Source organism: Lampetra fluviatilis, chromosome 34 (genome assembly GCF_964198595.1).
Source record: "Lampetra fluviatilis chromosome 34, kcLamFluv1.1, whole genome shotgun sequence".
Lineage (NCBI taxonomy): Eukaryota > Metazoa > Chordata > Hyperoartia > Petromyzontiformes > Petromyzontidae > Lampetra > Lampetra fluviatilis.
The window spans coordinates 2,836,965-2,861,415 of record NC_136308.1 but is presented as its reverse complement, the minus strand read 5'-3'; the positions used below and the strand labels follow the sequence as shown (position 1 = coordinate 2,861,415).

Sequence of the window (24,451 nt, the reverse complement as noted above, 5' to 3'; positions counted from 1 at the left end):
GCAACACAAGTCTCCGTCATCAGGTGGGACCGTCACAGCCAGATTTGCTGTATCAAGTGGATGTCTCAAAATAAGGGGGGGGGGGGTGGGGGGGGCAAGAGCCAGCCCAGGAGGGACGACTGATTTATTATGAAGTCACGATCCGTTTCGTCTTCGTTTGTTTGGAGTTTGAGAAAAACCGCCCAATCCATCGCCCTCGTTGTGTTCCGTGCAGGCCAAACAAGAGCACAGACACATTGCAGTGCAAGGCTCTCTTTTTTATGCAAGTAGAGAAACGCAGACTTTAACAACTCTGGCACCCCCCCCCCCTTCTCAGCCAGTCTACATAACAAAGGCCTTTGTTATGTAGACTAGCCGTAGCTTCAGCCACACCAACCTTACCATAATAAAAAAAAATCCTATCCAGGGGCCTGCCTTGGCTCCTCCCCCCTCAACCAGTATATATACGGGGTCGGATTTCTTGGAATTTCTCATTTACTTGATACAGCAAGCGTGCTGTGACGGTTCCACCTGAAGACGGAAGCGTGTGTTGCCTCCGAAACGTCGTGATTTTTTTATTTTATTTTTTATTTTACTTTTATTAATTTTAATTTTTTACCTACGTGACTTTACCGAAAAAACCCAAGAATACATTCGATGATTATGGTGCTACATGCATGCTTACAGGTGCAGCAGCCCCTTTGTCAGCTCACTGTTGGATGAAGCCCTCCCTTGCGCCTTTCCTCGTTTTTGGGATTGTTCAACCACACTCCACCACGCTTGTCAACGCAGGTTGGTGAACGGAGTGCCTAGGACTCTGACAAATCGCTCGCCAGTGCTGTTAGTTATAGCTGGCAATCAAATTCACGTTTCAGAGTTCACAGCGTATTGCGTCAACCACCGCGCCAAGACTGATCCGTCCCTCTTGCAACACGCATGTTGTTTATTTATCACCAGCTTAGAGCCCATTGCAACGGGACACCTGGGATTAAACAAGTAGAATGCACGAAGCGTTAAATTGCATAGGTTATAATCACCCCCTCCCATATCGATGATTTCATCCGCTCAGCTCAACTCCTGGCTATTTAGCTCGTTAGCTCTTTGGTTTAGTGACATAATACGAACTATAATAACACTAACAATATTTAGTTAACCCGGATAACCCCTTCAGATTCAACTCTCCTTCCCAAGGGAGTTGTGGCATGGTCGTAGCAATACATTTTACAAAATTATCAAATATGACAAATTAATATGAAACACCACAATGATATATGCCATTTTTAAATTTAACGGTGCAGTCCTGCAATTGCTAACTCACGTGCCGGTGGAGCTTAAGACAACCTTTTAAATGCAATCATACACACTGCAATGATGTCCTCTAAAAGGACAATGAAATGTCAACACGGTTCACTATAATAGGTTGTATCTGGCAGGTAAGTACATTGGAAGAGATGTTATATGCAGCAATAACTGCAGATAACAGTTAAACTGCGTAAGTTTGGCAAATCACTTTGGATGTCTCTTATACCCTCTGTTCACTTGTTTGTGTTTGTTTTTAGAATTTAGATTAGGTTGAAATTGATTGCAATGTAAACAACTTTGCAAAGTAATTATCTCCATGAATAATAAACGATGGCAATAATGACAAAACAAATGATGAGGAATACGCTGCAGAGAGAAACACATTTTACAAAGTTATCGACTCATGTTCAGAACCGTGAAATAAATTAACAGAAACTCAACATTTGTGCATTGAAAATACAATAGTCTTAGAAAACAGTTGCAGTCAAATTGTCCGATTGACGGATCCAAAAGCTGACCACCGTGTCTGTATTTATATAATAACTACAAAATCGCTCAAATTGAAAAGTGACACGTATAGTGAGCAGTATCCATTCACCCATGAAAGCTTGGCTACCTTGTGGACTAATTCCGACCGGTGCAATTATCCTTCACATCACACCAGGAGGAATCTAGTTATAACTATGTATATTATTTAAACTGTATTTTTGTATATAGTTTAAAATCAGCCTCAGCAGTTCTCCTGATGTATTTGTCTCACCTGATGACGATTGCTTGTGTTGCAATCGAAACGTCGATTTCTATTATTTATTTTCTTTTCTTTCTACGTGACTTTACCGAAAGAACCAAAGAGTGTTGCACAGTAAGTGCAGCACTAGCATCGTGAACGTGCGTTATTACCTCTGACTAGATCTGCATTTTAATGGATTTTCATTTCACCTGTTGGGATGCAAATTCTGCTTGAAAGTGTGAGGCTGATGAATGAACATGGGGAAATAAACGGTTATTTAACTCGCCGAGCTCAATATTGTCGAAATTTCACACCTTAGTATGCCACAACAATTCATATCTTCTGATCAACAAATACACTGGACGATCCATGTGTATACCCCAGTAATCAAAGGCCGTGTGTACGTGACAAAAACCGTGACATACCGGTGGCCTCGGTTTACCCGTCATTGAATGTTGCAAGCAAATCAGACAGGCCATGTTGGACGAAGTGTAGTAGGAGAGTGTTACGGGATTTAATAAGCGTACTAATATTGGTGGGAGACATGCAGAGGCTTTGAATTAATGTCTTGTTTTCTTTATACTGTTACCATTATGTCTGTACCTGTTAATGGATTGCCATGTATAAGCAATGTGTAATGTTAACGCGCCGGCATATTTTATAGTTTAAATGACAACTGTTCACCCAAGAAATCCACATTGAGTCTGAATAACAAGGCCCCACATTGCAATGTTTGGCAAATTTTTCAATGAGGGTTAGGCATATGGGAAAATAAACGAAAAATAAAATGTGTTTATTTTACCAGGTAAGTCCCACCGAGCTGTATAGCTCTTTTTCAGCAGCGACTTGGTCACAAATGATATCTCAACGAAGTAGCTTATCACGTGGAAATTTGTAGCAGCTAAATTCTCTCAGCGCACGTTGATTCTAAATGTGTTGGGGGAAAACCGGAGGACTCGGAGAAAAATCTACACGGCCATGGCGAGAACATGCAAACCACAAATATACAACAGGCATCATGGTCGGGATCGAACCCACGACAACCTTCTGCATACCTGGCGAGGAAGTTAACATCTCCCCACCGTGGTGAGAACCTAGAGAAAACGCACGCACACAACGGGGTGACACTCGGCACTGCCATCTCCAGGTCACATTGCAATCCCACACCTACAACACGTGACAAGCCACGGCAGTCGCCCCTTTAAGTACTAACCAGGCGAAAACCCTGCTTAGCTTCCAATATCTGATGAGATTGGGCAACTTTAAAGCCAGTTGGTTGTAGAAAAGTGAAAAGTAATAGGATGTGCGAAAGGGCGTGTAACTATATTAAGCGTCGAAGCTTCATCTCTGAAACGTATGAATTGAGAAACTATCATTACTGTTACAATACTGTATATTGCAACGTAATAATATCATTGCAAAAATAGGATAATTAGCTGCCGGTGGATGTGGGGCAGCGATTACGAACCTGTCGGTATCAATTTGATTCCCGGCCAGGGTAAACATCACGGCCCCACATTGCAACCTGAAATGATCAACTTGCTAAAGTGATATTAAAACAACCTCCATGACTCGCACAGCATGGCTAGGCCTTTATCCAGCAATGCATGTACAAGGTTCTGTAAATATGTATTATTCCTAACTACTGTATTGGCATTTTATACAAAAGAAATTAATCAAGGAAAGCTCTGAAGGATTTCCATAATCCATTTTGAGACTCCACAGGGCTTCATTGGGTTTACCCCAAATACTATAATTGCGCTATATTCCGTGTGAGATGCATTAATTGTTTTTTTGTAACTAGAATTCCATCAGGGACTGCTACATTCCCCGGAATAACACAAAGGCAGGTCCCAGTGTTCAGCTGGGACCAGTATCAGCATGACAACTTTTGAACAGGGAGAGAAAGAGACAGAGGGATAGATACAAACTTAATTCAAGGTTAAAACAGGTTTCTGCACAATGACAGGGCATGGGTAAGGAATGGAGTTAGAATGAAACTAAAATTACTTGGCTGAAGCGTTAAATGACCGTATAGAGGCACGGTCCTTTTGGCAGACAGAGAGAGAGATAAATATATCGCTTTCACGTAAGTGTAGGGGTGTCAGGGGAAGGATTCCCACCAATAGGAGGGTTAGTGGGAGGGGTGATCGAGTAAATATAAGGGGAGAACGGGCGGGAAGAAGGGGCCTTTGGCGGGAACGAGATAGGGACGGCTGGGGACAGGTGTGGATGGGAGAAAAGGATTAAGACGAAACCCCTGCAATCTTGTGTCGGCTCTCCTTTACATAAGTATTCTGTAAATGGTGAACACAAGAGCAGCTTTGTGTCAATTGCCGTTGAGATATTTTGCTGTCTTTTCTTGGATTTTGTTTGCACTCAGTCACATATTCACTTTAATATGTTTTTTTGTTCATGTTTTTGTTTTTTGTTTGTTGCGGTTGCACCCGATTCAAGAGCCGAATGGCTCACAGGGCTATACCTAATAAATTAACTTGAACTTGAGAGACGCGAGTGGATTCGTCGTGGCGAGAGCTCGCAGTGCCCCCACATTGCCTGTTGGGGGCGCATTCCGTTCTACGAGTGTCGCGGACTCTGTTCGTATTCCCAGCGCAGCGCCGGTGGTGACGGAACCTCACGAGACATGACGCAAACGATGATTTATGGCTCTCTCCTCGCTCAAATTAAAGCTCCCAGATTTCCAGAGATGGTATAAATCGGTGCTCGTTATTTGTGACCGCAGACAGAATTCGGCGCGGGCGCAACCGACAGAACTCGGTACCGCTGGGGGTGGCAAATATTTAGCGATACCAGATTCTGAATGCAGATGATAAAATTGGCTTACGCGATAGATATAACTAAAACTAATTTATTATTTTGTGAGGCTGAGTTGGTCGCGGTGCACTAGCACTATTAACATGTTTCATAGAGACGTGAAACACATTGTCCTGCGGAGGGAGTCTGTAGGAACGGTGGGTTGCTTGGTCAATGGCCAGGGTCAACGGCGGCGTGGTGTATTCCGCAAATATGCCCGACTGTGAGGGCGGACACAAGCCGGCGTGAGTAGCTTAAACGTTGAGTTTTATAAGGGCACCACGGGGTGACCAGCCCCTCCCCACCCAGCCACACCCCTCCCACTCCCCATGCAGCCCCTCCCCACCCTCCCCACCCAGCCCCTCCTTCCCCACCCAGCCCCTCTCTGCACGACGGACACAATAATCCCCTGTGGCCTGGTGTAACCAGGAGGTTCCTACCAGTAAAACATCTCCAAAGAGCTAATCAATTAGCTCTTTGGAGAATTTACTTGAATATCGAATTAAATATGCTGTTACAACTCCAGTTTGCCATCTCAGGTGGCACCAATGAGTGAAATATTTGGTCTGGGCCCATGGACTACGCATTTGTGTCTTAAGATGCACAGACAAAACAAATACAAGGTAATACGTTTACTTGAGCATTGGTTTTCACGGTCGTTCTACATTATTCTGCCATATACTGTGGGGTTGCAACCACAATTTTTGTTCGGCGTGATGTCGGACTTCTTGCTCCGTGTGCTTGGAGCTTCTTCCACATCAGCTGGTGTACATCGATCGCCATATATAATCAACGGTGACATTTGTAGCCTCTCAATTTTGTTGCTGAAGAAGTTCCCAGTAAACCCGCAAACGTCAGGCCAACGTTTTGCACGTTTCCTGGTCTCCTGTCACGTGAGATGAAATGTCGAGCATTTTACTCAACGTAGGAACCAATGGCCAAAAAAAGTTTGCACGGTCGATATACCTTGTGTAGGTTTCAGGTCGAATGTTGCACAAACGGTCGTGTTTCAGTGGCACAGACGTTCTATCCACAAGTTATCTCCACAGACGTTCTCTCCACAGAAGTTATCTCCACAGAAGCTCAGAATAGCCAGTAGGCTGCTCCAGGCATAACACATCTGCATTTTTGTTTACTCTGTAAACATTTAAATTAGCATGCATACTATTTTACACATATTGCTACAAGCATCCAGTCCATGGGATACTTTATTTTTGCCAAGCAGCATAACTTTAGGTAATTCTTCACTCCGCTTTCTGCATTCACAATGTCTAAATGTACGCGACTTTTTCGGTGTTTTTAATATTACTTGTCAGTTAAGGAATGTTTTCTCTCCAGGAGTTCATCCCATGTCAATTGTTTTAAATTGCGTCTGAAAGAAATGCGACAGATGGCAAAACAGGAATTATATCTAATTGAGTGATTGGCAGTCATTTTGAATGTGCCGTACAATGGATCCTCACTTTTAATCAAGCGAACGGAAAAGGAGGCCAGACACCCGATTGCCCTTCATTACCATGAAGCCATAGTCGGCTAAGAACAATGCCAACTATATCTTTCATTTGTAATTCGGGTCTAACAACTGCCGCAAAGAAGGCATTGGCAAAGCTACTCTTTCATCAGGGGAAGCCTTATTGAAATGAACAAAACAAGAGTATTCTCATTCGTTTTTTTTTATCATTATTTACATCTCGTTCGTAGGAAATAAAACGCCAGGAAAGTTGACTTGCATGTTCAGCCTATGCAGGTTTGAGTGGTCTAAACTCTGCGGCAAGCAGTGGGATGATGGAGTCTCATATCCACGTGGACAGGATGACAGTGATTATGAAGATGAAGGAGATGAAGACAAAGATGATGTTGATGATGTTTATGTTCATGATGCTAATAATGTTGTTACTGCTGCTGCTGCTGTTGTTGCTCATTGATATTGCTTCTGCCGCTGATGACAATGGCAACGAAGACGATTGTGATGCAGGAGAGGTTTTTTTTCCGGGAAAGTCTCACTTCAACGATAGTGTTTTGGCGTGTGGGAGAAACTAACCATGCCCAGGGGAAACACATCCTTGAAAGGCTCCAAAGTACGCACGCATTCAAGCTCTGCAACTATAATTTGGGCTGCACGTAAGAATGCAATGAAACTCCGCGGAACATTGTCGTTTTAACTTCAAGTCTTGAAGTAAAATGTATATCCAAATGCGTGTATGCTGCACTTCTTTCGCACCGTACGTATCCAACCGTACTAATCGGAGGTACGGAGGAAGGAGAAAAAACTAAAACGCAATTGAATGGTTCCAAATAAAAAACGACCGCGTGTCTAAGCGTACACAGAGCTCTTACAAGTAGACGTAGTCGAGGTATCTCGTGCATGACAAAAATAAACAGATGTGTTTTATTTCCGCATGCATCACCTACACGCCGGTAACCGTTCCCTGGCAGATTGCCTAAAAGAGTAACGTTTCTATCATGGCATAAAGCCGACCTTACTATGGCAAGCATCCAGGTGACGATTACTTTGAAATTACGTTTTTGTTTTCAGCAGTTAAAATTGTATGTATTTGAGTTGCACAACGCTAGTATTATGTTCTATCCCCATCCGTGTGGAGTTTCAATTGTTCTCTCACGTACGGGGATTCGCTTTAAGGTATGCCGTTATTCCTGTGCACACAGAATACAATCCTACTTTTTTGAAAACAGTCTTGTAGCAACACTCCCTGTTGTCTGCCCATATTTACGAAACTGTGTCGATTGAAACAATGTGGCATACTTCATAGTGAGAGAATTAAAGGTAATAGTGTAGCCCTGGCACTTACTGGCTCTCACCACTGCTGGTGAAAGGAATTACACTGGTGGACGGACTTCCACTGGCAGAGGGACTTCCACCGCTAGAAGCTCTAGAGCAGTGGTTCTTCACCTGGGGTGCACGCTGCACCCCCTGGGGGTACGAGCATGCCCCCTTCTGGGAGTGCGAGACATGGCCAGATTTTTTTAGAAGGTAAATCATCGAAACACAAATTTAGCACGGGCACGTACGTAACAGCTTACTTTGTTTCATCAAACCCTCTGTCTGTATTTACATTATGCATTTGTTTAACGATTGAGAAGGCTGCAGTAAAGGTATAGAACCACTGCTCTAGAGAGCTCCACTAGAAGGTGTTTGGCCTACACTTTAACTCTGGTCAGATGCCAACTATGAATGTAATAATAAAATATATAGCAAAATCCTAATATTTCCAATGTGGATGTGTTTTTTTCCATCTTGGCCTATGTTAGAAGTGAAATTATGTACATTTAAACTAGTATAGACATCTCACCGTCTATGATATGGCTATACTTCCAGCGGTTCTTGACATTAAACCAAATTCAAACACATGCGGAAGTATTTTTAATCACAGCAACATTGTCTGCAGCTGTCTAAAGGCATACATTTGCATGAACTTATTAACATTGGACTGCATATCGTGCCACACGGCGTGGAATTAAAACATTCTAATCTGGAATTACAATGAACGGAGACATTTGTGTGCCAAACAATAATAATTGCAGATGCAATACCAGAACAATTGTGAAATTGAATTTTAATGTGAGCCATCTGCAAACGTTCCAAAGCACATGTCTGTCAGTTCATTGGCACATTTCCAGAAAACAAGTAGTTTTATAGCAGATGTATGAAAACAATCGAAAACTTAATCATCTATTTCATCGTACTTCAGTCACGTATCTATTTTCCATTTTTTTTGCAAAAAAAAATTGAAAATAAATTCTTACAAACAAAAAACAGCATAGCACTGACTGCGTGCATCATGGAGTTGTTCCCTAAGGTGTAGTTTATTTTAACTGCGCGTTTTTAATGTGGCCGTCACATTGGCTCACGTTGTTTTCCTCTATCAGAAAGGGCCTTGCATTTGTTAATAGTTGTGAGTCAGCGGAGGGGTGCTCGTCCAATTTGGAAGGCATTAAGCCTCCAACAATTTATCACAGGCGCCGAGAGTCATTAATTCCGTGTAAAAAAAGAGAAATGACATTCTACCACGAGTCTTGTAAATTAGCCACGATGGACGTGGATAATAAACCGTTGTATGGGCAGCGAACAAACTGGACTGACGCCCTAATAATAGTTTCTTGCTAACAGCACTTGACCCAACAGTCTCTGTGGTGATGAGGAGGATCATTATTATTTCCCGAGTATGGACAAACATATGAATATTACGCTCCAATGTTGCTGCTTCGGATTTTACATCTGACTGTGCATATCACTCCCAATAGTATACGACCTCAGCCCGGGCCTCCCCGAAGTTGACTCGGCATAAAATAGTCACTGTGTGCATTATATTTGTCAACCTGGGGAGACGAAGGTGGCACTTGCTAAAACACCCCTTCTTCGTGTGCCATGCCCACATTGCTTTGCACCCTCGCCCAGACATCGGGCGCAATCCAAATAGGAAACCACTGCCATTGCCTGTGAACATGTGCAACTGCCGTTACGCAAAGCTGTGTAAAGTCACCCACGTGACTTTACCGAAAGAACCACATAGTATGGATCCCTGCAGTCACGAAAACTTCAAATTTAGATTGTGTCACGAGCTTTGAGGATCCAAGTTTGAATCCCAGCCAGGGGTAATATCAGTGGCGTACACCTCCCCAAGGTCAAATCAACCTTACATGAGACTCTTTGCAGGCTACGTGGGGGATCTTGGTTCTTTGTACGTGTGAGTGTGCGGCATCTGAAGCAAACCCCGTGTGACTGGTGGCACACTCCGACTGTCGGGTTTGTGAAATCGGCCCACCACACAACACCCGCCCGGGACTCCTCTGCCCAGAGGTGCCATCGTACGCGCGGTCTCTCTCCTCCACAGCGACCAGACGACACTTGCCGCGGCCCCAGGGTAAAAACAAAAATAAGCCACGCTCCTTGAATTGCACAGCTGTGCACCGAGCTGGAAGTAATACGTGGCACAAGCTCGCAGGCATGCGGGAGGATCTGCGATGCGAGCATGAGCACAATGCTGGTCTCGGAACAGGGCCGGCCCGAGGCATAAGCGAACTAAGCGGCTGCTTGGGGCCCCCTGGCCACCAGGGGGCCCCCGAATCGTTTTTTTTTACAATTAAATAACTTAAACAAGTGATATAAATGAATTAATGAATGAATGAATAAATGATTCAAGACAAGAAAATTCTGTCGACAACTGCTGCTTTGTCACGGCTCACGGATGTCACGGCTCATTGACAATTCGCGTGGGCGCGGGCGCGGGCGCGGGCAGGTGCGCGCAATTGTACGTCACGATAATAAATACGCCTAAGCCATGTCACAAAAAAGGACGTATCCCTCTGGTGCCGAAAAAAGAAAAAAGAAAAGGACCGAGGAGGAGAAAAAAGAGCGAGATAAAGGTATGTTTGCATTATTATTTACAGTATGTTTTGTGCAGCAGCAGCACAAATTGTGCTCACGTCACTTGAGGAAGCAGCTAGCTAGTCATGACTCATGATATTTTTATAAGCCATAAAAATGGTAATATAACGCACCAGAGCTAAATCCCCGCCACAACAGTGAAATGTTATTAATATACATTTATCTAGGTAGTAGGTGTGTATTTCACGTTGATAGATATCGGTTTAAGTTGGAGAAAACAGCGATGACAAGCTTAGCTAGCATTGCTGTTTGTGTTGAAGTGAATATTCCAGCTTCATAGGCAAAGCACGTGCGGTCTCTGCTTTAAGATCTTTGGCAAGCGATGGTATTGATCTTTATGAGAAAATATACCAAAGCCATGTTAGGTGGGGAGACTTCTGTAATGAAAATAGACTTCAATTTTATTAATATGGTGGCAACTGATGTAGCAGTGCTATCCTCATATTTATAGGCTGCAGTAGATCACCATGTTAATTTTTCACCATACTGCAATTATGCCTCATTTGCCAATAGAATATGAATTGTTAGGTGTGGTGTGGAATTGCTTAGTAATGATGGAAAAATAAACTCATTCTGCTCGATCAACTATGCATTTATGCAATGCTATTTTTTTTTTCCAGGAACACTGTTGAAGTACTTTGGAGCACAACCAATTTTACCTGCCCCTACTGACATATCGAGTGTCAGAGCCTCCACAGCTGATGATACAGCAGGTGAGGTTTTTCTTGATGGCAAATGGTTACATAGCCTGTTAATATGACATGACACATTTAGCTTTTTATTTATTTATGTATTTATTTGTTTGTTTGTTTATTTTATCATTGCAGGTTCATCCACTGCAGAGTTACAAGCGACTGAAAGCGAGGAGCAGTTACAAGCGACTGAAAGCGAGGAGCAGTTACAAGCGACTGAAAGCGAGGAGCAGTTACAAGCGACTGAAAGCGAGGAGCAGGATAGATTTAAGTCTCTAAGTGAGGTTAAAGAGAACTTTGGAGTGCTGCTCAATTTTAGGGAGCTAGATCAAAAGGTCCGGAGGGAACAATGTGAGCTTCTTGGGGAAAAACTCTCTTGTGGAGAGGAGGCTGATATTGATGGTAGCGCACTGGCAGTAGAGATAGAGAGTCTTCCTGAACTTCCCCAAACTATGATGACTGCCTTTGAGCTTCTCACATACCTCTCACAAAATGAGATGTGTGAGCTTTACCCAAATCTTTGGGTAGCTCTCAGGATAGCCTGCACTCTGCCTGTGTCAGTTGCCTCAGCAGAGAGGAGCTTTTCCAAGCTCAAATTGATAAAAACATATTTGAGATCATCAATGGCCCAGGAAAGACTAAGTGGACTTGCAGTCATTAGTATTAATAACAAAGTTGGCCAAGCAATACCATACAATGATGTCATTAGTGACTTTGCCTCCAGAAAAGCTAGGAAGGAACGATTTTGAGGTCATTGTTGTACAGTTGACATTGTTGAACCCTTGCTGTTCTTATGTTTGCTTTCATTATTTAAGTATCTTTTTTTTTGTAACATTCTATTTTTGATTAGATTAATGTTTGTCTATTTTGGTTTTATTTAAAAGATTGCACATTTAATGCACATTTGCAAATAATTTATTTAATATGTTTTTTGTGACCGTTTGTATTCAGAAGTTTTAATAAAAGAGTGAAGTATTTTAAGTGTTGTTTTTATTTTTTATTAATACATAACCTCACTGTATTCGTTTATAATATTCGCTATAACATTATAGTGTGACATTTGTGTCAATAATCTTCTAGCACAGATGAGTCTGCGTGGTGGGAGGGGGGCCCCCAAATCAAATTCTGCTTAGGGCCCCCAAGAGGCTCGGGCCGGCACTGTCTCGGAACAAACTATACGTTTGATATGGTATCTCGTTAATTGTTGTTTTCACCTCTTCCCCATTATTAAAACAAATGTGCCATCGATGCCACTACCACAATCATCATCATCATCCTAACCATGTGACGAAGACGTGCAAATGTGGACCTCTTGAAAATGAACTGCGAGTACCTCGAGTTAAAGTTACACTTTCGTAAAGATCGCTGCTCGTTCGCTGGAAGTAAATAAGCCAGTGTTACGGCGTCTGGTAAACATCATTATGTGACCAGCACATGCCACCTGCTGCGACGCAGATAGGATCGCTCACGCCTTCGCTCTGTGCGTTTCTTTGTCGGGGCAATGAAGGGCGACAAGAACTTCATCCCCCTTGCCTGCTGTGCCATGCTCTGCTGGATACATGTGCTAGTCAGCTACTCTACTTATATATTTAAGTTTCTGATTCCCGTATTAATATACACACACACACATACATTTGCGAGTGAGTGAGCATCCAATCATTTGTTAGTCCCGTTCATCTGAGTTGATGGCCTTTGTTGTTCCAAGGATGAGCACTGGTGGCTCCAGTGGTTTGAGTTTCCCAAACTCGTGGTCCTAAGGGGCTACTGCTGTTCGTGGGAGCCCCTGCTGGGGCTAAGTAGGAGGCCGAGTTTCATGGAGCTGGCTCATTTATATGCTCGGCTTATACACATAGTGGATAACCTGGGTATACACATAGCGGATAACCTGGGTATACACGAGGCCATCCAAGCCTAACGAGAAATCCCATCTTGCCTGAAATCCACCCTAGAATCGGGTTGGATATCGGGCCAGTCCCACTCACTAAGAAATCAGTCATACGTTCCAATGGCTATCATGGTGATTTCTCTCCCCTCTCCCCCGTGCCCCCCTCACCCCCGTCCTCCCCTCCCACCCTTCCCACTCCCCCCCTCCGCCCCTCCCTCGCCCATAACTTCCCTCCGTGCCCGTCCCCCATCGCCCCCCCCCCCCATCCCACTACACATCCAAATTTTTCATCAAGTTAGGAATCTTGTTCCATTCTAAAAATGGAATTTGCTAGGTATCGTGATAATCTGCTGACTAATATATTCTATTTTGTTTCGTATATGATACATTTTAAAACAAAGATATTTCGCAATTTGCTTGAAATTAATATTTAACCGTTGATAAATATGGGTTCATGTTTACATCATTATACTAAAACAATCTGCACACCTTCGAAAGGATGAAATAGTGGAATTTATATTATATCATTCATGTATTATTCTGTATAACATCGATATATACTTGTAAAAGCCTACAGAATACAGAGCACTCATTCAACATTTATCGTGAATGCGAGACACACATTTGTTGTTGTATGGTAATGTATAATTAAGAGGAAAAAATCGAAAACACATTTGAGGACAATTTGCAATTACAAATTAAAAATGGGACAACTCATAGTGGGCAATTGATTGCACAATGAAAAAAAAAGCTGGTTTGTTCGCTGGAAATAATGGTAATAATAAAAAATAGTTTCTTTGTCGTGAAAAATATATATCTTTCTTAGTTCAACATTAATATTGCTACACCCACAGGCAATAAGATCTGCTATGAGCTGAATCCACAAATAATCCAATTCTACAATGGTAATGTTCTCAAAGTTTCGAGCCAACCATACGAATTTGGACTTCAATAAATAACAATCCTCTTAAAAATCACCGAAAAAATAAAACTTTTAAAACTGCTGCACTTGTGAAAGTTATTTATTTTGAAATGCAATCGCTGTCAGCGACACACGATTAGAACTTGCAAGTTCCATTTCCAGTCAGGGTTCGACTCAGCACCTGAAGCCCTCTGGGGTGAATGACACAAGACGCATTTGGTGGGGAGGTTATCAATGATTATCCCATGGAAATACTCATTCCCACCATATGAATGTGGAATATCCACCATTGGCTCAGAGATGTAAACAGGAGATGAACACCACATTATGTTAAGCTGAGCAGGAAACCACTGACATATTTGTAAAATGTTGTTTCGGCCGAATAAGATGCAGTTGAAGAGAAAAGTTGCTGTTTAATAACTTCAGCTGAAATCTAATGGGGAGAGAATTGTTTCTGGTGCAGCACCTGGGGGGTGAAGCACGATCGAATGTATAATGAATGCCGGGTCCTTTCTTTTCACGCGTGGCAGAAGGCCCTCTATTCTGAGGCGCACGAGTTGAGCGTCAGACAAGATGGCCGCGTGTGTGCACGTTGCCTTATTGCGCCGTTGTGTAAGAGAGACAACGCTGGTGAGAGTGTCAAAGTGAGGAATGGAGCTCACGTGCCAGAAACCGTGTGTTCTGATTTCCATTAAAAAGAGGGGTCATGTAAATACACAGCACCATAGTTTTACCGTATTCTTCTTCATTATTATTCTTACAAATGTGGGGGAGACAGGTCGTCTTTTCGCGGCCCACTTGTCACGGATTTCCGTGTTACCTTAAACACAACTCTGATGGTCGCCGAGGTGAAATAGATGCCGTTAATACGAATCAAGATATGATCATCGGTAGAGAAAAAATAAATCCTTGTTAAAGGCCAGAAACGAATCGTTGAAGGACTCTCAAGACCTCAATGTGACTCCTTTTCTACAAAACTCAGGGTAAACAGCATTGCCGCGTGTCACATTACAGGAGGCGCACGCAGAGGATGACACGCGGATGGCAAGCTACAGAATAAGTGGTTTAGACCCTTGGTGCTGTGTCATCTACCACCCTAAACGTGACCTCACCACCTTCATCAGGCAAGGCCCAAAGGACTGTGCTCTCAAGTCCACCACCATAAGCGGGATGGAACATCGACAATGGTTGGTCACGTGACGGTCATCAATGTGTGTACAAGCCCCCGCAAGAGGAATGGCCACCGGTCATCTTTGCCAGCAGCCACTCAGCCGGCGATAGACGTGAGGTCCCTTCAGCAGCCACCACGCAGAGTAGGGCGACTCGGAAAATGATAAAGCCGGAGAGAAATCCAATGAGTGGTCGTCGGCAGAAGACAAAGCTCCTTACGTGCGACCCGCAAAACGGCCGCGCACAATTCACTCAGCCCGACTGGGGGCAGAAAAACACAAAGGGACTGTAACTCAGCCACTAATTGCTTCACGAACAACGACGGGGCAATTTTGCAAAAAGAGGCATCACAGACCTGCAGTGACACACTCATAAAGTCGATTACTGATACCGGTCATGACCTCAAAACCACGGCCGTGTTGGAAATTTCGGAAGAACAACCAACCAGCCGGTCTATTCAAAATAAACCGAAGCCCAATTGAAGAACCTGGGAGCCAAAGCCTGGAAACCGCGATAAATGCATTAATAGTTTGACATCTACACACCATGATGGCAACCAGAAAGAGCAACAACACTTGAAAGAATGTTCATTAGAACTGAACTTTTCACAAAATAAAACGTTGGAAAGACGAAACTGCAGGGCTTCATTATCAACACAGCATGGCGAGTCCTCCATTCAACAGTAGAATGACCCAGAGTGTAAATTACTGTTCTTATTATTGTTGTTATGATTATGCCATACACATTCATTTGCGTGTGTCTGTCAATGCGTGTCTTGTCTGCATATGTTTTTGTTTGTTAATTATATTAGATAATCACAGCATCGTTCCGTTACAAAAAAATGTTGTCTGATGCATTCCTGCCATTCAGTCTAAAAAGTTTTCAATCTTTTGACTCATGAAAGGATTTTGTTTTAATTGCTTGCGCTGCGAGGGTGTGACTTAGATGCCAAGCCAACGCAAGGAACAAATAGCAAATAAAAACCTTTAAAGAACGCCAGGCTTCCGTTTTAGTACAAATTACAAAGCTCCATTTCACATCCAGCACTTTTACATAGAGATCCATATTCCTTTGTACACACCGGACCATTTATTACTGTTTAAAAAATAATACAATTAGCCTTGCACACAGTGATCAACAAAAATTTTAAACGGTAACTTTTTTTCAAAACTAACCCGTAGGACTGTTCACGTAGAGTCCTCACCTACCTCAAAGTTGCACATCAAGCAAGAACAGCGGCCCTGGTCGTCAATATGCTTTGACGACTGACTCCACGTTCACACCTCCAACAATCTCGTCTCAGACATCAGGCAGGAATCATTGTGACCAATTGCATAATTATCGTACGTGTAATCCATGGCACGTGTACATTACTATACTGCATATGGGGTTCGTTGGAGATGGTGGAGGCTTGGGGAGGCAATTCATCCAGCAATGGGTGAGTGGTAGTGAATGATATGCATGTAAAATAAAATATCCAATGTGTTGATGATTCAGTCTATTAGTCGCAGCAGCAGTTGAAGTAATATTTAATATATTTTTTTAGACATAAAACTAATTATGGGGTGATGCTGTGTTGGCAGTTGTGCACAAGCACAAATCATCAAACAATTATACACATGCATGAATAACACTGCCTTAAACGGAAAACCATATGTTATAACACTGGTCTACTATGTTTTAGATGTCGTCTGTTTCAGAGATGAAATGTGCTGTTTATTATGGCTTTTGACGTGCTGAATTCAAATATGACAATTCAAACAACTGATTGGCTACTGTTCCCAAACTATTTACGTTTTTTTACATTTTACGTCTATGCATATTGTGTAGATAGTAGAGTTTTACTCATACATTGTAAACCTAGGTCTTTTCAAGTGTTCATGGTTGTTTTATATGATAACATGTCACCTGTCCTGTTCATGTAACACTTTAAAATCAGCAAAAGGGTATATGAATAAAATTTATTATGAAACAAAATACAATTATGTATATATAAGTAAATAGTTTAGTCCTTATTCAGTGTCTACTCGGCGCTTCTTGGCTTGTCTCTTGTATTCATTAAATGGAGCATCTCTTGTCACTGTCCAGCAATAGTCTGCAAACATTGATTAACCACACTTGTACACCAGGCACATGGTTAATGGGGACTCGGTAGAGAATTGCTGTGTGTGACACACGTGCTGTTGCATTTTACAGATTAACCACAATAAATGTTGATTTGAAGCTTTCGTGACTGCAGGAATCCATACTCTTTGGTTCTTTCAGTAAAGTCACGTAGATAGAAAAGTAATAGATCGAAAGAACCAAAGAGCACAATAAATGTGTTTGCCCTCGATTTGGAGCACGTGTCCACGTCCTTCATTTCGAGTGTGCAAATATGGCAATTTGTTCAGCAGAGGGATGTAAGCCTAGTTATGATTGCATCATCCATGACTACTAGGAATAACATGATGCAATTCATATCATGTATGATGCAATACCAGGTTCAGATTGCATCATTCATTGTTTTGCTAAAAAAGCAAGTACTGTCTCAACCGAGTCATAGATTTATTCATAGATTCAGTCAAAAATGTATTTTACTCATTTATGATTTAAATTGAGATCCCATCCCTTCATAACTCACTTATCCTCCGCCATTCTCAAGTCAAGTGTCGTATATACTGACCCAGTAGCATTTATTGAAAACTACCGCCAATTAAGCATAATTTTAATTCTCAGAAGCATTTTGGCTGTAGACCAGTGTAATCGACGTTTCGGGAAATGGCCCTTCATAATACATCTTGTGCACCACTGTCAAAGCAGCATCACGTAATTATTAGTATTATTTAAAAAAGACAATTGCATTGTTGTGCTGCTTACCAACACCATGGATGCATTATTAAGGAGTGGTGAATTTTATTCGGCTGGGACAGTCCAGAATGCATTTCGGTGGAATTATGTTGGCACCTCACATCAATCTTGCCTTATTTCATCCCCACAGCATTACAGGAATGTAGGGTAAAATAATATAGTATGAACGGATAGCCATACCTTGTACTCCAGTGGTAGTGTATTATGTCGATAATTGCCTCTTCCCATATCAACCTCGAAGCGTCCTGGAATATACCTCATGAAAATGTATCCCTGGTATTAACAAATACACACAGACACATAGGTTCTGAATGGACTCACAACAACAAGAAGAAGCATTGCTGTGCATCAAGGATGTGAACACAGCATTCGGCTGCAATAAGGATGATGTGGGATGTGGGTTCGGAGTGAGGGTGGGTACAGATGACTGTCCATTCGGGTTTGTCCACCATGTGTGGTGTGGTGGTGGTGGTGTCACCACTGTTAATTTTAAATGCTGGATGCATTTTATACATTGCATTGTTACATACGCGATCACTCAACAGGTGTTCATCGCTGCACTTTAAAGCCATATGAATGTGACGTTGAAAGGATGAAATCAGGTCGAGTCATGGCATTAAGTGGATTATAATATCTGAGGATAAATAATAGCTGTGGCAGATTGCAGAGGCCTTCATTCAGAAGTGGATTGAACCATGGCTGATAACCATAATGATGACTAATGCAATGTAAGGATAGATTACTTGCAATATTTGTGTACAGCCCAATGGATAAATTGCCTCCTGCCATATAAATATGTAATTTCTAGTGCTGGCACAGGGTTACTAATAGCAATTAACATTTGAGCATGGAGAGCCTTTGACTTTGATCTGTACTGATCATGTGATAACATAGGTCCATTCATTATATAACATTATTAGTCACCATAGTGGAGAATTGCTTCTGTCTATTTACTTTTAGATAATGTTATATTTATGTCTGCATGTTGAACTTCTTTCACACCATACAGAGCCAACCGCACTAATTGGAGGTGCGATACTGTTCACTGCTTAGTTAAATGTTTTTTTAATTATAAGTTGTGGCTGCATTACGAGTAAAATCGATAAACCTCCAGGCTTGTTCAATTAATACACGTTGGCTCAAGTAAAATTGTACCAAATTTCATCTCTAGCCCTTCTAGAACACCATTATAATTTACACAAGTTACACACTCGCTCAGCAATTATAGCCTATATGTAAGAGTAGAGGAGAAGTAATGACTGCAGGTTATTCTACCAGTAGAACTCTCACGAAACTTTTATTTTACTTTCCCTTGTACATCGTACATTAAATCACACACCAGTCCTACACACCGTTATACCACTATACTGTACACATATATCATTGTAAATGTATATACATTTGGACCTTATGGCGGTACCCTGTGGTACCAAAAAATACAAAATGGCCGAGGCAATTAAAGATGTTATTTCTGGGACACTATTTTTTCCAGGGGTGTACTTAACTCCGCGACTGGGGTACCAATCAATCCGAAATCAGTGCTACTCCGCGATATCGAAACGCCAAACATTAGCATACAAAAATCCGTTATCGAAAAATTCAACTTCAACTTGGAATAGTGCATCGTGTACAGCTCGTCTAGACGACGAGTCGATTGCCGCATCGCCGACCATCAACAGACTAATCACGGAAATTATGCGAGAGCCGGGTTACTGTGTGAGGACACACAGTTCGGACCGCGAACCACTACATGCAGCAGTTCTGATGCATTCCCGAGGGTGCTTCAAGAGGGTGATGAATGATAATTTCCTCCACCACAGAGTCTGGCCAGCCACAGCCCTGGGCAAGAGGCAAAGTTTTCCGCTTCTGTTTCACTTAAAACTAATTTATAAATTCGAGCATGGCAGTGCACCTTCCACTTGGCGTGCCCTGGGAGACTGCTGCCCACGCCATGGCATTACAGTCACTGACTCCCTTCGTGCCTGTGCAATGGCAGCAGTGACTTAGAGTGAGAGATGAAGCAAAAGCTAAGGATAATTTTCTCATCGTTTAATATTTATAGAGCGCCTTAGCTCAATGCAGAGTTTAAAAGCGGTAACAACAACAGAGTGATTTAGATGGCAACGGCAGTGCAAGGGCTGAGAAATGAGTTGCCGTCAAAGAGGCCACGTGGGAGTCACGAAAAGGCCACAGGGGAGGGACGGGATGGAGTGAAGGGCGTGGAGAGGAAAGAGGAAGGGAATGGGCGATGGTGAAGAGGTGAGACTTTGAGAGAGGAATGGAAGGAGGTTAAGGAGGAGAATCGCTTAATGTACAGGGGCTAATGTTGAGTCTATGGGTAGTGTTGAGTCTATGGACAGTGTTGAGTCTATGAGCAGTGTTGAGTCTATGGGCAGTGTTGAGTCTATGGGCAGTGTTGAGTCTATGGGTAGTGTTGAGTCTAAGGGAAGTGTTGAGTCTATGAGCAGTGTTGAGTCTATGGGCAGTGTTGAGTCTAAGGGAAGTGTTGAGTCTATGAGCAGTGTTGAGTCTATGAGCAGTGTTGAGTCTATGGGCCGTGATGAGTCTATGGGCCGTGTTGAGTCTATGGGCAGTGTTTTGTCTAAGGGCAGTGTTGAGTCTAAGGGCAGTGTTGAGTCTATGGGCAGTGTTGAGTCTATGGGCAGTGTTGAGTCTATGGGCAGTGTTGAGTCTATGGGTAGTGTTGAGTCTATGGGTAGTGTTGAGTCTATGGGCCGTGATGAGTCTATGGGCAGTGTTGAGTCTATGGGCAGTGTTGAGTCTATGAGCAGTGTTGAGTCTATGGGTAGTGTTGAGTCTATGGGTAGTGTTGAGTCTATGGGCAGTGTTGAGTCTATGGGCAGTGTTGAGTCTATGGGCAGTGTTGAGTTTATGGGTAGTGTTGAGTCTAAGGGAAGTGTTGAGTCTATGAGCAGTGATGAGTCTATGAGCAGTGTTGAGTCTATGGTGCAGTGTTGAGTCTATGGGCAGTGTTGAGTCTATGGGCCGTGATGAGTCTATGAGCAGTGTTGAGTCTATGGGCAGTGTTGAGTCTGTGGGCAGTGTTGAGTCTATGAGCAGTGTTGAGTCTATGGGCAGTGTTGAGTCTGTGGGTAGTGCTGCTTCGTGTACAGGGGAAGTTGATTCCAGTGGTAGGGTGCAAGGAGGCTGAAAGACTGAAGATGGCATAGAGCACAGGGAGGAGGAGAGACAGAAAGAGAGACGGGTGATTGAGATTGAAGGACACGATGGGGGGGGATACTGTTATTATACGCGTGTATCTTTGTTTTATTGCTACTTACACCTTTTTGTGATACTGCATTGGAATTAGTGCGCAAGCACAAGCAAGAACAAACTCACGACATTCATCATTAACAATCCGATTTGCATGGTTGGCTAGGTACTGTGCGAAAGAAGGTCAACATACAACACAGCCTGGAAATGATTTCATCATATCTATAATTGGAAATGCTTCTGGAAATGCCCCTTGTTCATTTCATCTCTGTTATTAATAAAGGTCATTATCAGAAACGTCGTGAATTATATATATTCATTTTTGTATGTAATTTATTGTTGTGCTGAAATGTTTGGTATTGGTAATAGTTAAGTAACTTGTGTTGTAACAGTCTGTTTCATATACAGACAGCACATGCACGACACGCTTTTGCCGTATTGGATTGCGTGCGAAAATGTAAAAAATAGGGCACAAATTAACGTAACTAACATCGTTTAAGCCAGGTAATATATTCAGATATATCTAATTTCTAACGTGGTCTGGGTAAAATAGCAGTAAATCAATTCCGAACAAAATTAACATAAAACGTTGGCAAGCTACTATGTTTGAAACGGTATTACTCCAACCTCTGTTTCACAGGCTTATGTAAACACTGCAGTCGGGTTCCATCAAGGTCAAACAAGGACACTAATGAGTACAATTTTACTCTTCATAAAATCCATTTGAACCCGTCCTTTCAAACATTACCGGGATCAATGAGTCTGCAGCGTGGACTATCCATCTGGTTCCATGACTAAGGTCATTGGCAGCCAAAAACAGACTTAAAGAGAAGAGTATAAATCATAAGGGATGTTTCTTCACGAAGAACATGGACAGGAATAAAGGTGAGCCTGGAAATTGCAAAATTGCTGAGGAAAATGACTGCCCTTACAGTTCAAACACCAGTACAATTTCACGTAAGTTGTCCTCATTCATCTTTGAAATCAGCTTCCGTGCCGGTTCTCGGAAACATTGTTGCAAAAACTAACCATGATATTTTCTTTTCATTTTACTAATATTTTACCAGGTAAGGCCCACAGAGCTGCGACGTAGCTCTTTTTCACAAGCGAACTGGCCACAAATGGTAGCTCAAAGAAGTGGCGCATCATCGTGCCGAAATGTAACCGCGGACAAATACTCTCGAACGCGTGTTGATTCTAAATGTGGAGCGGAAAAAATGGAGGACCCGGAGAAAAATCCACGCGAACACGGGGAGAGAGACACGCAAACTCAAAATGTACAGCAGCAGGCGTCAGGGTTGGGATCAAACCCACGACCGTCTGCATACCAGGCGAGGAATATCACATCTCGCACACCGATGGCGAGGACATGGGTAACCCCTTCATCCAGCAGTGGATTTATCAAGGCTTAGAACGAGCATGAATGAAAAAAACACTGCTATAAAAAAATTAATTAGATGTCACGAACAATTTGAAATATTTGAAGGTAATAATTCTACTTTTACTGCAATTTATTTTCTGGCATTGAGTGGTGAATGTAAGAATGCATGTTGTCCATGCTAGCTCACCGTTAATGTGATATTACACACACAGTTTAGTGTTATACCGCACTCTGAAGGCATATCTCTGTAATGGGGGCTGTATAAATGAATAATGTTGTTATGCCATCTGTAAAATGCACTCAGACACCTCACTGGTAAAGAGCACTGTATACATCCATATAAATCCAATGAAATATTATTTCCAAAGATTATAATGGTTAACTAAACGGCCGTTATATGAACGTCCATAAAAAAAAAGCATATACAAGCCACACTCATAAAGACATTACCTATGCCATAAAACTTACTTCACAAAGATTGTTTGCATCCTGTTGAGAACTCTGACTCTAGGGAAACAAAGAATGTAAATAACTATACTAAAGATTCACACAAGCTTCGAATCGAGTTTTATACTAAAGATAATACAAATTTGCAGCCCTTTGCCAATACACTTGCTGGATAGATGCCTTCCCAAGCTGCATCGGTCATAGGGGTTGTTTGACTATACTTCACCAAACTGGTCAATGCAGGTTGGCGAAGGGGAGGGGGGAATGTTGGCAGGACAAGGTTGAATTTCACGCTACTGATGTTAGCTGTGGCTGGGAATCGAACCGGGTGTGGCTGATTTAAAGCACTTTGCAAAGGCCCTCCGATTACGATGATAGTCATTCAGTCCTTCATTTACGCAGAAAGCTTCAGTGAGTCTTCGCTTGAGCAGTGCCTTGCAGAAACGTCTCACTATCGCAGCTCTGTGCCTGCAGATTTTTCTCCCTTCACTGCAAGGGGGTGGATGATGGGCTGCAATGATGACAACTCTCTTTCCGCTTTGGCCAAACACGCCACGTTGTTGCACTCCTCGGTGTGTGTTCGACAGCTGTTGCTTGGCGGCTCGCACACGGCAGTGAGGCAGTTGTCGCCCGGGCTGCTAAGTTGTCTCCCTTAGAGAGATGCTTTGCCCCTTCTCCAAGTTCAGGTCACAACCCTCTAAAGAAAAAGAGTCAAGTATTTTGTAAAAAGGGATTATTCAGACGGTGTTGGTGGTAATGCTCAAGATTATACTATTCTGTTTAGTCGGGCGGCAGCGGTGGCGCACGCTTGTAATGCAGCACTGCGAAGGCGAGGGTTGGCGGGTCGCACAGACGCCGCGAAACTCCTTTCTCGTGTGCGTCGAGGTGTCATAACGCTGGCCTGGAAGGCTGTACGGCGTAAACGTGGATGCCTCCTGTTCCGTATATATGGGATAGAGCGTTTCCCCCCTCGCGTACAAGGGTTTTTATACAGGTGCTCTGGTTTCCTCCCACAACAATAATTAATTGGCCGATAACGCGTTGATATATAGAGGTCCACAGAGCATTGGCAATTGTTGGTGCCGGCTCATCACGTGGTTCCTCGCGCCTCTTTGAGTCATTCATCCTGGACGATGGTGAGCGAATGCTGCACAAGTTGACATTGATTGTTTTCATTTTCTTTTTACACTTTAACCTTACTGTTCTATTGGTGTCACACCATGAGATGAAGTATCCATTCAGATCGCTTGCACGGCAGTGCAACCCTTCACATTCCAGAACGGAGCACGTACAGCAGAGACAAGACAGATTAACGCGATCTTGGGCACAGTGAGTGTAGAAATGCATCACGCTAGCATATGCTGTGTACTCTGTTTTTTTCGGTAAAGTCACTTAGGTAAAACAATCAATAAAATAAATGAAAACAACTAAATTAAATCACGACGTTTCGGAGGCAACACAAGCTTCCTTAATCAGGTGTAAAACAGGCACAGCAAAATAACTGTATCCTTTTTTACACCTGATGAAGGAAGCTTGTGTTGCCTCCGAAACGTCGTGATTTTATTTAGTTTGTTTTCATTTATTTTATTGATTGTTTTGCCTACGTGACTTTACCGAAAAAAACAAAGAGTATGAATC

General features: G+C 42.6%; 1 long non-coding RNA gene across 1 annotated transcript; it reads left to right on the top strand.

Moving 5' to 3' along the window:
• The first annotated feature begins 9,842 nt into the window (after positions 1-9,842).
• On the top strand, positions 9,843-11,178 carry LOC144944431 (uncharacterized). Its single transcript, XR_013639584.1, has 3 exons — positions 9,843-10,210; positions 10,853-10,945; positions 11,060-11,178. It is a non-coding gene; the product is annotated as an uncharacterized LOC144944431 (long non-coding RNA).
• Positions 11,179-24,451: the final 13,273 nt, after the last annotated feature.